At 43.8% G+C, this 19,762-nt stretch overlaps 1 long non-coding RNA gene across 3 annotated transcripts in view; it reads right to left on the reverse strand.

The window, feature by feature from the left end:
- Positions 1-15,569, reverse strand: part of LOC123845455 (uncharacterized) — a 28,789-nt gene extending 13,220 nt beyond the window's left edge. For 2 of the 3 annotated variants that reach the window (XR_010412440.1, XR_010412439.1), the window contains exons 1-2: positions 15,267-15,561; positions 3,475-3,609 (exon numbers count right to left, since the gene is read on the reverse strand). This is a non-coding gene — a long non-coding RNA (uncharacterized LOC123845455). Of the gene's footprint in view, positions 1-3,474; positions 3,610-15,266 lie in introns of all 3 variants that reach the window. The other variant, XR_006791048.3, reaches the window with a different exon arrangement.
- Positions 15,570-19,762: the final 4,193 nt, after the last annotated feature.

A 19,762-nucleotide genomic window follows, 5' to 3' on the forward strand; every position in this document is an offset into this window, starting at 1 on the left:
TGGGACAGTTACTTGTTTCATTCAAACAAAAAAGAAACAAAACCTCTGCACCTCTGCATAATGTAGCAGTAGACTTCAGTTTAAACAAGTTGTATTTCAAACTGGATATAACAGAAAATGTTTCTTAAATAAAACTTGTTTTCCTGATTCTGAAAGTAATACATATTAGTTCCAGAGAATTTGGATTTTATAGAGATGCACAAAGAAGAAAATTATAATTGTCAATTATTCTATGATCAGAGATAACTGAGGTTAACATTATGATATATGTCCTTTAGTGTTTTACATACAGAAAAACACACACACACACACACACACACTATTGGGATATTCTGTACATATTGTTTCATAATCTACTCACCTTTTTCTTTTTTTTATTTGAAAAAAAATTTTAAAGATATTTGGGAGAAGAGAGAGAGAGTGCCTATGCACGTGCACGAGTGGGAGGTGGGGCAGAGGGAGAGGGAAAAGTAGACTCCCTGCTGAACAGGGACCCCTGGGGCTTGGTGCCAGGACGCTGAGATCACGACCTGAGCCAAGGCAGACGCTTAACTGACTGTGCCACCCAGGTGCCCCTCTACTTACTCTTTTTCTCATTAATATTTTATGGTGGACATTTTCCCATGCCAGTATTTTTCTACAAAAATATTTTAAATCACTACATAATAGTCTACTATATGACTACATCAAAATTAAAATTTATTTAATCTACTATTCTTGGATATTTCCGATATCTCCCCCCTCTCCTACACACATTTATTTGCTGTTAACAATAATACTGTGTTGAACCTTCTGTTATTTTAAGTCTTTATCCACATCTATGTTTATTTCCTTAGCATAATTCCTAAAAATAGAACAGTTGGATTAGAAGGATGCGCACCGTGGGTTCTTGGTACATGGAGCCAAATTAATGTTCAGAAGGGTTATACGGATTTCTACTCGTTAGCAATGTATGAGAATGCGGTTTTTCTACACTCTAGACACCATTGACTATCATCAATTTTTTTCTCTATTGATTTTTAGTTTGATTCTACTGTGTTCAGAAAAATATACTTTGTATGAATTCAATCCTTTTAAATTTATTGAGATTTGTTTTATAGGCCAGAATGTTGTCTATCTTGGTCAGTGTCTGATAGGCACTTGGAAAGAATGTGTATTCTGCTATTTTTAGGTAGAGTGTTCTGTGTCAATTAGGGCAAATTGGTTGATAGTGTTGCTGAAATCTGTATCTTTGCTGATTTTCTATTGCCTTGTTCTATCAATTACAAAGAGAAAAATGTTAGAATCTCCCACTATAATTTTGCATTTGTCTATTTTTCCTTTCTATCAACTTTTGCTTTCTGTGTTTTGGAGCTCTGTTATTGGAGGCACACATATTTGGCCTTGTTATACCTTCTTAAAGAATTGACCTGCGTATAATAATGTAATGTTTATCTTCTTTTTTTCCAGTTTTACTAATAAATACTTGGCATACATCACTGTATACATTTGAGGTGTACAGCATGTTTAATGTACATATATTATAAAATGATTACCATGACAGGTTTAGTTAACATTCATCATCTCATAGAGATACAATAACGAGAAAGGAAAAAACTGTCTCCTTGTGATGAGTACTTTCAGGATATACTCTCTTAACAGCCTTCCTTTGTATCATAGAGCAGTGTTAACTATAGTTACCATGATGTACATTATATCCCTAGGGCTTACTTATAACTGGAAGTTTGTACCTTTTGACCCTCTTTTTCCAATTCTTCCTTCCCCTACCCCCTAAGATTCATATTTATTCCTGATAATATTTTGTCCTGAAGTCTATTCTGTCTGCTATAAATAGAACCTCTTGAGCTTTTAAAATTAGTGCTGTCTATATACCATATATTTTCCCAGGATTTTACTTTTATATTTAACCTATTTATGCCTTTATATATTTTATATATATATATATATATATATATAAATATATATATATTTTTCAGTTTTTTTTTTGTAGGCAGTATAGATTATGACTTGCTTTGTTAAAAAAACCTACCTGACAATCTTTGCCTTTTAATTGGAGTGTTTAGACCACTTCTTTAATATAATTCTTGATGCATTCAGATTCAGTTTATTGTCTTGAAGTTTTACCTGTTTGTTCCATCTATCCTTTATTTCTTCTTTCCTTTTTTTTTTTTTTTTTTGCCTTCTTTTGGATTAATTCAGTACTTCTTAGAGTTCTCTTTATCTCTGCTCTTGGCTTGTTAGATATACCTCTTTGTTTTATTATTATTATTAAAGATTTATTTATTTATTTTAGAGAGAGAGAGAGCACGAGTGGGAGGGTAGAGGGAGAGGGAGAGAGGATCTCAAGCAGACTCTGCTGAGCATGAAGCTTGACACAGGACTCAATCTCACAACCCTGAGATCATGACCTGAGTTGAAACCAAGAGTCAGATACTTAACCAGTTGTGCCACCCAGGTGCCCCTGTTTTATTATTATTCTTTAGTGATTCCTCTAGGGTATAAAGTATATATTTTTAACTTGTCACAGTCTAGTACATATGGTATGAGAACCATAAAACAGTATACTTCCATTTTGGTCTCCCATCATTGGTGTTATTGTTGTCATCTATTTAATGTCTACATACGTTATAAACTCCATAATATCTTGGAGGTTTTTTTTTTTTTTTTTTAGATCAGGGGTTGGCAAACTTCTTGTGTAAAGAGCCAGGTAGTAAATATTTTAGATTTTGAGGACCATACAATCTCTATTGCAACTACTTAACCCTGCCATTGTAGCACAATAACAACACAAATAGTAAGTGATGAACATGACTGTTTCAATAAGCTTTATTTACAAAAACAGGCCGCAGGCAGGATTTGACCTGTGGGCTATAGTTTGTGAACCCTGCTTTAAATAATAAAAAATTATATATTAAAAGACAAGATTTTTTTAAAGGTTTATTTCTTTGAGAGAGAGAGAGAGCATGTGAGCAAAGGGAGAGGCAGAGGAAGAGGGAGAGGGAGAGAGAATCCTCAAGCGGACTCCCTGCCGAGCAAGGAGCCCAACATGGGGCTTGATCCAGGACCCCAAGATCATGACCTGAGCAGAAATCAAGAGTCAGCCACTCAACTGGCTGAGCCACCCAGGTGCCCCAAAGAACAAGATGTTTTTAAATATTGACCCACATGTTACCATATCTGTCACTCTTTTCCTCCCTCCCACCTTTTTGAAATCGCAAATTCCATTTGACATTTTCCTTCTGCCTGAGTAATTTTAACATTTTTTTGCAGAGCAGGTATGCCTGCCATATGTCATCTCAGCTTTGGTTTGTTAAAAATCTTTATTTGGCTTTAATTTTTGAAAGACATTTTTGCTTGGTATAGAATTCTAGGTTGACAGGTTTTTTTTCTTTCACTACTATAAAGATATATCTGCATTGTCTTCTGGCTCCCATGGTTTTAGTCAAGAAGTCAGCTATAATTATTATTTCCTACCTTATGTAGGTCATTTTTTTCACATCTGTATTCATGATTTCTCTCTTTATCTTGAGTTTTCAGTGATGTGACTTTGATGTGGCAGGTAGTTTTCTTTGTGTTGGTCCTGCTTGAGGTTCTCTAAACTTCTTGGATCTGGTTTTTCATCATAGAAAAAATTTTCAGGCATTATGTCTTCAGATAATACTTCTGCTCCATTCTATCTTTTTACTCCTTCTGGGATTCCAACTGCATGTATGTTAGAGTGTTTGAAATTGTTCTATGGTGCTTGGATGTTACCATCATTACTACCACTACCATCATCACCTCTACCATCTCAATCACCACCTCTTTCTCCATCACCCCTCCCACCATCATCACCTCCACCAGCACAACCACCACCTCCACCTCTATTTCTACCTCTACCAATACCTTCATTAGTACCACCATGACCATCATTTTCACTTATATAATTTTTACTAAGGGGCAGGTATTATTCTAAGCACTTTACATATATTAACTCTTTTAATCATCACATCAACTCTATAATATAATTGTATACATATTACTAGTATCCAAATTTTACAGGACTTGGGAGAGGTGTCTGGACTAAAATGGGAGAACATAATACAAGTTGTGAAGCCCTCTAAAGCCTTAGTCTATGACTAATATTGGAAATGTTGTTCCAATATTAAATCTAGTGACTCTGTTTCAGAAAAATTCTTTCAACCAATCATTCCCTCATCAAACACGTATGGGACGTCTCCTGTGTGACACAAAGGGACACAGATGAACAGCCAACAAAGGTTGGTAACACTTGCCCCTCCCCACATCTCTCTCCTTCCTCTCTCAGCCAACACACAAGAAGAATTTGAAGAATCAGTTGCCACCACTCCACCCACTCATCTAAGAATAAAAGCTTTCAGCTTTGGGCCTGGGCCCCCATGGAGATCATGATTACCTGTGGGTTTCAGAGCACCTTTGGCTACAGGTATTGCCTCTCTGCCTTTACTTCCTTCCCTCTTCAGAACTCTTCCTGCTTTTGAAGTCCAAATGACAGGCTGATGGGTGAATCACTTTGTGGTCCCAGGCCTGGAACTGGGCAGCTAAGCCACTTCCTAGGATTCTAGGCTCATGAGATTTCTTTTCTCTGTCTTCTACATTCCAAAGTCCCAAGAAATAAGTTTGGTGGTATTTGACTTGCTTAAAATCATATAAACTGAAGTTTTCTCATTCCAGTTTCTCTCTGGAATACAGTTTTTTTTTTTTTTAAAAAACTAAAGAACCCTAAATCTATTTATTTATATATTTATGTATTTATTTATTAATATGTCAGTTAGCCACCATATAGTACATCATTAGTTTTTGATGTAATGTTCCATGATTCATTAGTTGCATATAACAGCCAGGGCTCATCACAACACATGCCCTCCTTAATAATGCCCATCACCTGGCTACCCCATGGAATACAATTTTTATTTTATTTTATTTTTATTTTATTTTTTTATTATTATGTTATGTTAATCACCATACACTACATCATTAGGTTTTGATGTAGTGTTCCATGATTCATTGTTTGCATATAACACCCAGTGCTCCATGCAGAACGTGCCCTCCTTAATACCCATCACCAGGCTAACCTATCCCCCCACCCCCCGCCCCTCTAGAACCCTCAGTTTGTTTTTCAGAGTCCATCGTCTTTCATGGTTCATCTCGCCCTTTGATTGCCCCCCTTCATTCTTCCCCTCCTGCTATCTTCTTTTTTTTTTTTTTTTTTAACATATATTGTATTATTTTTTTCAGAGGTACAGATCTGTGATTCAACAGTCTTGCACAATGGAATACAGTTTTTAGAGTGAGAATAAGGCTGCCTAGGTGGGTCAGTTGGTTAAGCGTCTGCCTTTGGCTCAGGTCATGATCCCAGGGTCCTGGGATTGAGCCCCGCATCGGCTCCCCACTCAGTGGGGAGTCTGCTTCTCCTTCTGCTCCTCCCCCCTGCTTGTGTGCCCATGAGTGCATACGCTCTCTCTCTCACAAGAATAAATAAATAAAATCTTAAAAAAAATAAAGTGAGAATTAATGTGTGTCTAGGACAGTTCTGGTTCATACCTGTTGTCTGAATGTAATTATTAATCACACCCCCTTTCACTCACAAAAAGGCTTATTAGACAAAAAGTTATATGGTCATCTGAAGTTAAGAGACCTTAAATACAGTTTTGTTACAGCTTAATCTATTTTCTCATCTGTTAAGTGAGTCTAACAACAATTCTCATAAATGTTATGAAGGCAGATGAAAGATGAAAAGGAACTGCTTTGAACTTGCTAGAAGAAAGTCACTCTAGAAATCCAAGGTGGTTTATATTCTTATTATAATTTTTATTATGCCTGCTGGCTGTAACAGCCATACTCCGACTTAGACACTAGCTAAAACTTTACATTGGGATCATAATTTTGTACATTTAATTATATATTCTTATGAATTTATATATTTTTTGAGATGCCTTCTCTTTTTCTGGAGGTCTTAAATTGTCTTTACCTCTCTCTCACTTGTTTTTCCCCCAAACTCTCTACCTCCCAATCTTTCTGCCCTTCTCTTCGAGAAGCAGTGGACTGTTTTTGTGATGTGGGTATTGGGGTATCTATTGGGGACCGTGTCTGGGCAACAGGATGGGCTCCAGCCACTCTCCACTGTCTAGACCAGGGGTGGGCAAACTTTTTCTGCAAAGGGCCAGATAGTAACTATTTTAGACTTTGCAGGCCACATGGCCTCTGTTGCAACTACTCAACTCTGCCTTTGTAGCACAAAAGCAACCTTAGACAATAGATAACAGTGAGGGTGTTTGTGTTTCAATAAAACTTTATTTATAAAAAGGCCCTTGGATCATAGTTTGCTGGTCCCCTAATCTAGAGGACTGTTTGAGGGCCCTGATTTAACCTGGGCTCTCATCTCAAAAAGCCATTCTAAACCAGGTGTAGGAGACATGTTAACACTTAAAGGAGGCCTCAGGGATTCCTTCTTCAGGGGCTAAATAATAACTCCCTTCCCGTCCCTTTTTTGATAAAATGGAGTTTTCTTAGGATGGTGATAGGTCAGTAGAGGTTTATTCATGATCAGACAATTAAGGAAATTAAGATCTTAAGTACTGACCAGTCAATTGACAGTCACTGGGAGAAATAAAATCTAAGTGACTGGTTTACAAGGCCATGCCAAACACTTGCAGTGGGCAGAGGACCCCACTGCACAGACCTCTTGTCGCCTATCCTTTTCACTTTCACACTGCTGTCCATCTCATTTCCATATTTACCTCCTTTGGGGAAAAAAGAAAAACTTCTTTGTTTTTATGTGGGTGAGTGGTCCTGTAAGAGCCACTCGAGGGAGGTGGAAGGGTGGTTTCAGAGATCCAGGAATTGGAGGTAAATATTGCAACTCTGCAAGAATGAGTGGGAGTTGACAGCATAGTTTAGCTCAAACTAGGTTCCCTCTGCTCCTAGTGACGAAGCTGACTTGAGGATGGCTTTGCCAGTCAATGCACAGAGCCTCCTGAGACAACAGCCCCAGTGGGGTCACGTAGTTTCATTGTTGCCTCAAGTGTCTCTGACAAGGTGGTGATTAGGGCAGAGTAAATGGGCCCTTATGTCTACTAGTCTCAGAGGGCTGAAGGGTCAGTGAGCACTCATTGACTGCGTTGTAATGCAGCCACGGATCTTCTTTATAGGCTCTGGGTTTCTATCACAGGGCCCTGCTGAGGGCCATAGCAAGAGGCGGCCACTGACAGCCTTTGAGAGCAGCTCCTCTTGGAGGCATCCTCATTTCTGCCTGTGACTGAACCATTCTGAGTTACTGAAAGCAGTGAATTCGCAGTTCCCAATTTATGTGTATGTTAGGAACCAAAAGTTGCTAATAAGTCAGTTGTTTGGAACCGGGAATGGGCTCTCAATAGAAACAATGTCGTGTATTGTGGTAAGGTGGAGGCCAGCTTGCTTATACCTATGTAACCCATAGTGAAACCCGACGAGTATGTATAGAAAGCATTGGGGGGCCAGGAGATATTGATGAGATCACGCCCCCTCCAGCCCCCAGGAACATCGGAGGCTCCCTCCCTTCTTGCCCACTCCACCCTTGCAGAGGCTCCCGTTGGTTTCAAGGCCTGAGAAGCCCGCTGGCAGGAGGAGGAAAGGCCGGCTCTTGGCCCCCAGGCAGTGGGTGGGGGCAGCTGTAGATGAGACAGTGGTCCTGCTACGAACCGCGAGGCTGCATCTAGTTCCCAGCTGACTCCTTTATATTACTAAATATAATAATGGTTATTGTTTTTCTTTTTTTTTTTTTTAAGATTTTATTTATTTATTTGAGAGAGAGAATGAGAGACAGAGAGCACGAGTGGGAAGAGGGTCAGAGGGAGAAGCAGACCCCCTGCCGAGCAGGGAGCCCGATGCGGGACTCGATCCCGGGACTCCAGGATCATGACCTGAGCCGAAGGCAGTCGTTTAACCAACTGAGCCACCCAGGCGCCCATGGTTATTGTTTTTCTTAATCCAGCAGTAATGAGAATTTGTTTTAGAAAACTTAGAACATGTAGATAAGCAGAAGGAAGGAAATTTAAATATTCCATATTGTCATCGATTTGGTAGACAGACTTCAAGTGTTTTTCTATAAATGTGTATATACATATATTCTTATACTTTGCATGACATTTATAGCTTGTTCTACATTTAATAATGCAAACATTTTTCGTGTCATTAAATATGTTCCTATAGCATTCCAAAAAATGGGTGGATATACCATAATGTATTTAACCAACCTTCTACTATTGGACTAATAGGCTTTTCTATCAAAAATCACCCTGTGATGAGGCCCTTAGAGTTGTGATCATTACACAGATCCACATTTTTTCCTATAATTCTAAAAGGGGACAAAGGGTGTGTGTGAGTTAAGACATTTAATAACTTATTATCAAAGTACCTTCTGTCCCCAGTTTGTGAGAAAACTTACCTCTACCTTTCCAACATTTGATATTAAAAAAAATTAAAAACTCTGCTAAATTGATAAACAAAACATGGTAGTGAGTTTGGTTGCATTTTTCTTCTTTTTGAGTATGGGTGAGCTTGTATATATATATATATATTTTTTTTTTAAGATTTTATTTATTTATTTGACAGAGAGATAGAGAGCACAAGTAGGCAGAGAAGCAGGCAGAGGGAGAGGGAGAAGCAGACTCTCCACTGAGCAGGGAGCCCGACGTGGGGCTTGATCCCAGGACCCCGGGATCACGACCCGAGCCGAAGGCAGCTGCTTAACCAGCTGAGCCACCCAGGCGCCAGAGCTTGGATATTTTTACATGTTTATAAGCCTTTTTGTGAATTGATTGCTTTCTTCTATAAATCAAAACATTAGTGTCTCCGGATTGTTACAGCTCTTTGGAACAGAAGTGAATGGATCCAGGTTTTATTACCCTTTGAAATGTACACACAAACCTTCCCACGGTAGTTAATTATGTCTCTACCTCCCAAGTCTTATCCTCATCCCCTCATTCTCCGACCCAGGCTGCCCTCATGTCCAGAATCACCAACATATTCATGTGGTTTCCTATCACACCCAGTGGGGACCCAGTGCAGTGAGGTTTCCTTGCCTGTTTGGAACTCTGAGCTTTTAAAGTAATAGGAACAGAGAATGAAATTGGATCGGTAAGACAACAGGGACCTATGGAAGGCCTTAAAGCCAGGAAATATCCATCTGTTATGAGCAGACATTTGGGTTGTTTCCAGTTGTTGGCTATAGCAAATAAACTTGCTAGAAATGCTCAGATATTTGGAGGGCATATGCACCTATTTTGTCTTGGGTATTTACCCAGGAGTGGAATTGTGGGTCTGGGCGCTGGTGTATGTTTAGCTTTAGTAGATAATGTTAAACACTTTTCAAAAAAATCCCCAATTTATACTTCAACCAAGCAGTGGATGAGAGTTCTATGTGCTTTAAATTCTCACTGACTTTGATATTTTCAGACTTCTAACATTAAGTTATTCTGGAAGGCTTTGCATTTCTTTTAATAAGCTAATGTGATACCACATATAATTTATATTTTTACTTTGTCCATTTAGTTTAGTTTTAACATAGTTCTTTTAATCTCTCTAATCTAGAGACACTGCATTTTGTACAAACACCCTACTTTCAAGATTTTATGCAACACTTTCCAATAAAAAAATTCTGGGTATATTCCCTTTATGATTAATTGGCTCCCTTTTATGCACTGTCTATAAATAAAGACTGACTTGGGCTCATATACTGACCATACAACTTATTAGCTGTGTGCCCTTGGGCAAGTTACTTAATGTCTCAGAGCTTTGGGTTCCCCACCTGTAGAGTAGGAATAACAAAATCCACCTCTCAGGATTGTTGGGATGATAAACGTGATAGCATATGTAAAATGTCTAACATGTAATAACCACTCTGTAAACCTTAGTTTCCTTCTGTGCTGGAGGCAAAGACATCAGGTGCCTCCTTAGTATTTTTGCCTCATTAGTTCACAAAGCTATTAAAAATGGGCATTGCCTTCCTTTTCTGCTAACTATATCTCGCTGGTTGGCAAGAAACCCAAACCATTTAAGCACTGCCTCGACTTCATTTTACTATTGGTTTGCCCTGCACCCCAGGTGGATCTAAACACCCTATATGACATTCCTGATCTTGCTCCAGGACAGAAATAGAATATAAATCAATATGAAACTTGATCTTTTGATGCTCAGAATGTCATCAGACAGAATGGTGATCTTGCGGTTGTGATTTTGAGAATCATGGATTTGTCGGTTGGAATTCTGTCTCTCTCACTCGCTCTCTCCTTTTTTTGCCACATGTTGTGCACGTTCCTTCAGCCCTTGACATTTACATCTATCTTCTAGATGGTTGGACTACTGGCTCCCCAGTTTAGTTAGAACTTTGCCAAGTAGCTTGGAAGAGGGGACCCACTTTATATTCTGGAGCCAACTTCATGCCCACTGACCAGAGATCCATCTCTGCCACTAGGTGAAGGTACTGGCACTCTGCCCACTTGACCCCTGATCCTACTTATTGATGCAAACACTTTAAAAATGGATGGCTAAACAACAGAGGATGAAAAATTCAGGATGCTCAAAAATGCTAATGACTACCAGGAAAAAGGCAGCTTGTGCTTACAGACAGTGCCTTGGAAATTCTCAACACTTCCCTTCTTGTCTTTGCTCCCTCCCTCCCACCAATGTGCACACACAGGCTAAGAGGGACTGGCATCAAGAAGGTCCTGGCTTACTTCATAAGGAGAAGTCATTGTCCATCAAGGGTTCAAATACAGACTCAATAGAAAAAAAGGGACACTTTTTCTTCCCAAGGTTAAGCACAGTGCCATTTGGAACAAGGAATCTCAGTGGAGAGTAGGACTTAAGTTTCTTTTTGGAGGCTGTCTAGGAACATCCAGCACTGTGACTGAAGCCCACTGCATAGTCCTGAATAAGGCACATCCTCTCAGTCTCTTTGGAAGGCATTCCTGGTCTCTGCCATCATGGCTGTCACCTGGGTTTCTAACCCTGTCCTTGCCCCTGAGCTACAGTGCCAGGTCTCTCAGTGGCCCCAAGCCAATGCTTCTTGGGGTGTTCATTAAACTTTCCACAGTGAATTAATCATCTTACTTCCCTTGCTGGTTTTTCTGCTCATTTCTCCTGTTTCTGTTAATGGTACCATCATTTTCTTGGGCCATTCTTTCCACACTGCTCAAAAAAGGTGTGAGGGGTGCCTGGGTGGCTCAGTTGGTTAAGCAACTGCCGTCGGCCCAGGTCATGATCCTGGAGTCCCGGGATCGAGTCCCGCATCGGGCTCCCTGCTTGGCGAGGAGCCTGCTTCTCCCTCTGAGCCTCCCCCCTCTCATGCTCTCTCTCTCTATCTCATTCTCTCTCTCAAATAAATAAATAAAATCTTAAAAAAAAAAATTAAGACTGCTATCCAACTTAAAAAAAAAAAAAAAGGTGTGATTTATTGCTTTAGGTGAAATGCTTCCGTAAGAGTAATGGCAGGCGAATTCCCAATATCCATTCATTTCTTCTTTCACAGTAATAGGATTTTCACTTGAGTTGTCCAAGATCAAGACTCCATTTCTTTTAGATTTTCATTTAGATTCCTTTGCCCCTGGGTGTGGACATACTAAGTTCTGGCCAAACGGCTGTGCAACTTCTAGCTCATACCCTTGAAGGGAAGGAGTATGATTTCCTTCTATCCCTTCCTCCATCCTGCTGCGTAGACCATGGAGGAAGTGGAGCAAGCCAGCTGGGAGAACACCAACAAGGACAACACTATAAGGATGGAGAGGAAAAACCTTGTCTTAGACACGTTGCCATATAAGCCTTGGGCTCTCACGTGTGTGAACTATTACAGGAGAGAGAAATCAATGTCTTCTTTAAGTTCTAATTATTTTTGGTCTCTGTTAGAACACTTGACATTTATCCCAATGAAAACAGCCACCAGAGCGGCCCGGTGGCCCCTAAGCTCTGCCTCAGGGTTACCAGGCATTCCTGGTAACTCTGGCAGAGACCAGGAATGCCTGGTAACTCTGAGGATCCTACCTTGTAAGATTGGGCTCTGATTTGGAGGCAGAATTTGGAAGCCAACAATAGTGGCAACTGGGGGGGGCGGGGGGCGGGGTTGATGGGAACTCCTACCATGTTCATTGGAAATACAGGGGCTCAAAATCTGTGTCATGTTTACTTCTTCTCCTGCCTTCTATAGTCACCCAGATTGTCACACACTGAGTCTTGCCTTTTCTCACAGAAGAGTGTCTCTTGCATCACCCGCTCCTTCTTGCCTCCAGATCCTCAGGGCTTCGGGTCTATGTGACATTAAGAGCTTCCTAGAACCTTTCTCTGCCTTTCTTCTTTCTATGCTCCTATCCCTTCTATATTTTGATATTAGATGAATCTTTGTAAAATAGTTATTCCAATATCTTGATTTCCCTTCACGGATCTCTAATGACCCCTATATTATTGATAACTTTATCTGACCTCACCGGCCGTCTCTCCCTTAAGTGAACTTACCTTGTCTACTGAGTTAGTCATGCTTTCCTCAGAAACCTGTTAGTTCTGTTCCTTCACATCTTTGCTCTTAGGGCCTACTGACTGTGGTGACTTTTCCTTTTGCTTTTCCTCTCCAAAGCTGGCCCAGTCCCCACAGCGAGAAGGCCAAGCCTGTGCCTGCTCACTCTGACCTCTGCGTTGTCTGAAGTTCCCACGGCACCTGCAGCTGGTCATTTAGTCATTCTTGGTATGATGTGTCTCTTACTAATTCCACTAGTTCATAGAATTGTTAGCACTTTGAGGTTGTCAATGATTCAGATGTGTTTTACCCCAGCTGGAATATATATTCAAATAGTGCTAATCAGAACCCCCTTTTTATTATATGCCCTCCCCCTTCTACTGCTTTGATCATATTAGAACAAAACTCAAAGTCAAACTCCACTGGGGGCAACCAAGCGCCCCAGGATTTATAATAGTGTTCCTTGCACAGCATGCTTTACACCTTCACTTTCAGGCAGTCTGAGGGCCCCCCTGTACCCTTTGAAGTAAATCACAACCCTCACTTCCTGTTTGGAGTTTGGGGGAGAACAGTGATGTTAAAACCCACTGTGCAGAAAGCAAGGAGGAGGGTGACCCAGCCAAGATCACAGGATCCTGAGTTTTGCCCTTGAGGTGAGTCAACAGTGACAGATGACTGTCTATCCTTGGCCACCATGTGCCAGAACCAGAATCCCTCTGTCATAAGAAGCCATCCAGGGAAGACCACATTGGCAATCTGGATGATTTCGCTTTATAAAGGTGGATTTCTTTCTCTAGAAGAGCCTGGATAAACTCAGAGATGACTCCTAATTCCAACACAATGACAAGCATGTTGTGGGAGCATAATAAATGCTTATAGGCTGTCTGACCACTGAATGAATGGCCACCTGAACTTTTGCGGTGGAATGAAGCTCTGATCCCAGAGATAAAATCATCCGCAACTTTCTCTTTTCCTTGTCATATTGCTTCCTAAAGCCTTTCTCTAATTTCTAGCTAGCCTGGTTTTCATTTCCTGCCTACTTTTTGCTTCTGCCTGCTTTGTTTCTTGTGCGTTTTACTATAGCGACCATATGGTAGAGCAAGCTACTGTGGTGCCTTCAAAAATACTAAGGCTTTCTAGTGCGCTGAGGTTTTTATTATCTATCTATCTATCTATCTATCTATCTATCTATCTATCTATCTACTTGCAAGAGGTAGTGGACTTCAAAGGTTTGGTCTAGCATCTAAAAGTGGGGTGGAGGGGCACCTGGGTGGCTCAGTCAGTTGGGCGTCTGCCTTCAGCTCAGGTCATGATCCTGGGGTCCTGGGATCGAGCCCCACATCGGGCTCCCTGCTCCGCGGGAGGCCTGCTTCTCCTTCTCCCTCAGCCTGCCGCTCCCCTTGCTTGTGCTCTCTCTCTCTCTGTCAAATGAATAAATAAAAATCTTAAAAAAAAAATAAAAGTGGGGTGGAAATAATGGGCATTCAGATGCTTTGGGCAATTGGAAAACTCCTTTAACCTAGCAAGATGTCGGTGGTGTGGTAAAATCTGTGTTTAGAAAAAGAACGTAGGTATCTTAGTAATTTAGCATTTATTTTGTCGATGGTAGCAGGTGTTTGCTTTGAAGCTTAGCACTAATACCAGGTAAGGGTGAGTCATAATGTCAATACTTTTTTTTTTAACTTTGGTAATTTTTTTCAGTGGAAGGAGCTTCTCAGTCAGTTACCGCTCTGCTGATTATCTGACTGAGCAGAGAGTCCGACAGCAGCAGGGGCTGGGAGTGTGGCTGGGAGCAGGTTGGGGTGTAGAGTGCAGTGCGGGGCCCACTATGGGGGCGGGGGAACCTTGACTGGTCAAAGTGCCTGCAGGGCTGTCACCATGATTTAAAGCTCTGAGAAAATAAATTAGCAGGAGGTAGGCTGAGGGTGGATGGTGTCATTCTGGCCCTGAAAGGCCTTCATAAATCAGTGACAATGGAGCCCCAGCCAACTCCCTTCCAGATGGTTTCCGGAGGCCCTCCTTCCCACTCTGCTCAGACAAGTGGAAAGAAGTGATTCTTGAGTGGGTGGGATATTGGCCTGCCCTCCCCCTAGCTGCGAGATCTGAGCACTTGGGTTTTCACTGGAGCTGCAGGCTTTGCTCCCTGACGGTGAAACCTCAGGATCCTTGCTCCAGGGGCGGGACTCCGATTCTGGTCGTGGGACGGATCTGCCTTTGACAGTGGTGGTGAGGGGGGAGGCTTTCTGTCCTACTGGATAAACACAATGGAGCTCTCTCCGAACAAGAATGGTTTGTTCCTTCCTTCTACCCTTTGTGCTTTGTTAACAGAACGTCCCTGGCGCATCTGTGCTCCAGCGTGCTGCCAAAAGCTTAGCTCTGTCCTTGCACAAGACTGGGGGACACTGTCAGAAGATCAGCTGTAAGTCCCTCATCTAAAGGCAGATGGAGGAGCTAAAACCCTGCCAAGATCCCCAGGATGTTTCCAGTTTTAAGGTCTGAACTCGTTTCCCACAGACGTGTTCCCACCTCCACACCAGCCCATCAACTCCTCCCTCTAGCTACGGTGGAGATCTGGGGTTCGGGGTGTCTTTAGTGACCCTTTGTAAAGCAAGAGCACCCAGCCATCGACACCAGGTGCCAGGTATTTCTCTTTAGTCTCTTCAGTTCTGTGCTCCAGCAGGCTTTATATTTTACGGAAGAACCAAGAGTCACACCGAGGTCAGCTGTCGCCATCTTTGCCCCGTGCCCCCCCGAACTGACTCACCTCTCCTGTGAAGCGAGTAGACACAACGTCATCTTGTCATCTCCGTCATCTTGTAGCAGAGAGTGGGAAGTATGCCCTGGAAGCGTCTCCTAAGAACTGAGGACAAGATTCAGATGTCTCTCTGCACCTCGGCCAATCTGCTTTCGTCTCTCCCCTCGAACACCAAATTTTTTACACACCATGAAAGGTAATTTACTAAGGCAGTTGGCCGAGCCTACACTTCCTGAGCTTGTGCCCTTTGTCTCTGCCCGCTGCTCAGCTCAGGGAGCGAGGGAATGTCTTCACGGTGCAGGGGCAGAATATCCACTTCCGGTTCAGGGCAGAATGTCCACTTCCGGTTCAGGGCAGAATGTCCACTTCCGGGAGGGAAGTGTGTGGGGCTCCCTCTTTCCTGTGGCCAGGCACGAACCACCTTAACTCTGGGACTCACAAATGCTTTGTTGTTTGTTTGCTTGTTTGTTACCGGGGATATAAGAAGGAGCAATAAACAGACCGAGTACCTGGAAATACTACTAGTGCGCACACACAGGAGGGCGGAATTATTTGTTCTTTAAGCATATGCTCTGTCTCCCGCAGGGCTTTTGCTTTATGTATCTACCCTGGCTCTTGCTGTTTTCTGGCTGTGTGACCTCGTACAAATGACTTTACATCTCTGCGCCCCATCTTCCACAGCTGATAACAATAATTAATTAATAAAAATGAACAAATTAATAAAAATTGGTTAACAAATTAATAAAAATAATATTATCTCAATATGGCTGTTGATGAGATCATAACCGTGGAGCTCTTAGAACAGTGCTTGGCACGCAGGAAGGGCTCAAACCTGGTAACATTTGCTGTATGTCTCTGTATGGCTTTTATTATTGTTTTTACTTTTAGTCAAGCATCAGCTCTCGTTTCTTGTGTTTTCTTTGTATTTTGAATTCAGGCCATGTGACTACAAGCTACCCGCCTTTGAGATTTCTCAAGCTGAAAGATCATTTGCATTTTAGGGACACCTCTCAGCATTCCTTTGGGAAACGGCCGTTGTGCGTTGCTCCCCTCCTTCCCCGGGGCTCCAGAAGGAGGACATAGCCCAAGCACAGCGCGGTCTCCAGCATGGCTGCCGCGATCTGCTTTCTTTGTGAAGCGTCCGTTGCTGCTCGCGTTGCCATCCCAACGTCCTGTGTGTGCTCTCGGCGGGGCCAGCAGGGGGAGCTCCGCGGCCGTTTCCCAGCCCCGCGCGGGGCTTTGTGGCTGGCACGGGCTTCTCCCACGGAGTCCTAAGGACCGAACCTGTGGATCTTGACGTTGGGAAGATAGGAACCGTCCTTGGCATGGAGATGCACTGTGCACTTATGCAAATAGGAGTGTGCGAGACAGAAAGCTGTATATTATAGCTGCTGAGAGCTTTGCCGTCAGACATACCTGGAATGATGGGATTTCTTAGTTTTGTTACCTCGTGCAACTGGCTTAACCTCCCTTAGTGACGGTTTCTTTCCGGGTAAACATGGAGAACCCCACCTGCCCTCATGGGGCTGCTGGAAGAGTCACCATGTGGCTAACAGAGATCCTAGCCATAGGGGCTTTTAGGGGATGCTAGGTATCGTTACTCGGTGAACGCCGAGGAAATTTCGAAGCCCCCCAACCATGCGCAGGATCTTTTCTTCCTCCTTGCCCCACCACCTCCTTGTTCTCTCCTTCAGCTCCACTTTCTCCCCCTGCTCTTCACTGCCTGTATCTGAGGCCTGGGACCGACACCTGCGGCTGTGCCCGAGCCTCCTCCTGCTTGATCCCACAGGGCCAAGGGAGCTGGAGGAGAGGAGGAGCAAGCAGGGGGTTCTGAAGGCTGATGGAAACCCTGTCCTACTTCCCTTCACTTTTTAGGTGCATTCTACAAACCTCACTGGGGTCATGGTCACTTGGAAGGCAAAATGAACCACAAGCTTCTCACCAGACTCACCCTTATTCCATCCACCCTGCCAGGGATATGGGATGTCAGCAAGAATAAAGCCCCAGAAGATCCTTCTTTATGGCTCAATGCACAGAACTGGCAGTGCTGTGTGGACATCATCCTGGGTGGCGTCCATCCTTACCATACCTGGGTACCTGGGTAGGTGTGAGCAGGGCTTCTCCAGGGGACTGGGAGCCTGGTGGTGGTGGTGGCAACAAGGGGCGCAGCCCCAGCTGGGTCAGAGGAGGTCAGGCTTCTAAGGGTCCAGGCTCAGCTCGGCTTGGGGAAACCTTCAGGTCTGGGTTGACCCAGGTGGTTTGGTTTGGGGCCCATGTGGAAGTCTCCATGTGCCCTGTCCTCTGAATCTCAGATGAGGCCGGTATGTTCTGCAACTGGAGGACTGGTCTCCATGCTCTCTGTCTTCAGGGACAGGTTTCCTTTGTTTCCATCTGAAACTCTGGGTCTCTTAGTGGAGGGATAAAAGCCCTGTGAGTAGAATGACGAACTTGTTTTAGCCCTGAAAGTCCTGCGTCCCTGCGAAGCCCTTAGTCCTGGGTGGGGTTGGCCACTTTGTGGAATGTAGCACATAAGGCACTGATCTGAGGCGGGATATCTCTGCAGGAGAGCTCTATAGCCCTAGGGGCACCAGGGAAGACAAGAAAAAAGAACTGCCATTTCCTCCCACTGCCAGAATCGACGTTGGCCTGACTCAGGCATTTCTCGCAACACCTAATGAATGGGGGATCTGAGCCAAGCCACTGTCTTCCAGAATTCAGTGGTGAGAAGGGTCAAAGGTGGACTCAGTCCAAAGGAGGCCACCTCGGAATGGCCTCCTGCCTCCGTCCAGGAGCCCCCTGTGTGCCCCTCAGCCCTCGGGAGCCGGGCTCTGGAGCCTCGGCCGCGGGCCCAGAGGCAGGCTGCGGCAAGCTCTGCGGGAGAGCAGCTTGCGGACCTTTGCCTCTAATTGGCTTCCATCTCCGCACACAGCCATTTCCTCTGCCTGCGGCAGAACTCATAAAACGCCAGGCTTTCCTCCATACCTTTGAAAAAGTTCAAAGGAACCCATATCCTAGGGAGATCTGGCAGCTCAGGCACCTGGATCTGAGGGGACTGAGGACTCGGGGTGCCCCCCACCCCATGCTGCTTGTCAGTGTCAGTGTCCGGCGCTCCAGGGGAGGGGAGGCCCAGACCCACCAAGGCCAGCTCTGTTCTGTTTTATGGGATCAGGCTGTGCTCTTTAACCCTGCTCTGCTTGCAGCAGGAGCCCTCTTGCCACGGAGCAGGTCAGGAAACCGACGCCAAGCCCATCCTAGAGCGAGGGTGTGGTAAAGCCAAACTCAGCGCTGGTGAATCGGTCAGCCCTGCTCTGGCCAGAGGCTGCCTCCACGGTTTTGCTCCCATCATGCTTCTGCTCTGCCCTGGGGACCCTGTGTTCCCTGGGGGGCTGGAGCACACATGAGCTTATCCGAGCTCAAGGTGCGGATTGGGGGTAGGGTTTGCAGGCTCTCATGCATAGCTTTTTGGCATTGACCGAACCAGGTTCTTCCGCGGTATCCAAATTGATGATGTTTGTGCATAAATATCTTAGACACCGTCCTAGACTTCAGCCCAACAGGGTTTCTAGGGAAAAATGAAACAGCTCCGTGCTGTCTATCCCAATTGGTGGCACTTACAAGGTGCTCAAGAAATGCTTGCTGAATGGATGAATAAACTCTGCTTATGAACAGGAAACTGGTATCTCGAAGGGGAGCCTGGTTTAGTCACAGGTATCTAGAAAGAGGATGGGGCTGGACTGGAAGGTGAAATTTTCATTGCTTTCCTCCCCCACTGACCTTCACTCTTTTACTACCCATCAAACCAGCTGGTAGATAAATAAGATAAGCTTATTTGATTGCACTGATGTGTACAGCGGAAGGCTTGCCAGAACCTTCACCATTCCCCGATTCCTACTGTTGCCCCCTAGCCCTCGGCTGCAATCCCTCAAGGATCCAGTCACCTCAGGATGGCTCAGTTTGTCTGACACCCAGAGCCCGGGCCCTCTGGGTTTTCTTTTCCTCCGGTGTTTGACTGAGCCCCTCCTGTAGCCCCTGGGCTATTATGTGGCATCTGTAGCCATGTAATTCGGGGCCCGTTGGGCTGGAATGTCTGCCTGTTGCTTCGCATCTACAGCCTCTAGATCATTTTGGGTGGAGGTGAGAATTGAGCCCTCCCTTTCCCCAACACACACATAGTCACACACAGAGCACACACACATATTCACAAACACTACACATACACACAAATGTGCAAACACACTCATACACCCAGACACACTAACATCTACAGACTCCCCCCACCTGCTCCCCCTGCTTGAGGACTTGGGCTAAGAGAGAAGACAGGAAACTGTCATCTGCGTTTAATCACAACATTCTGTATAACAATGATTCTGTAGGATTTTTTTGATGTACGTCTGATTGAAATTGCTCTCAGTTTTACTGATAACGATAGTTCAATGCTATAAAAATAGATACACGGTTTTTATTGTTTGCAGCCTCTGAAACAGGCTCATCTGCTCCGTGTTGGA

This window comes from Mirounga angustirostris, unplaced genomic scaffold, assembly GCF_029215605.1.
Source record: "Mirounga angustirostris isolate CCGP_5_RB_7025 unplaced genomic scaffold, mMirAng1.0.hap1 SCAF_6, whole genome shotgun sequence".
Classification (NCBI taxonomy): domain Eukaryota; kingdom Metazoa; phylum Chordata; class Mammalia; order Carnivora; family Phocidae; genus Mirounga; species Mirounga angustirostris.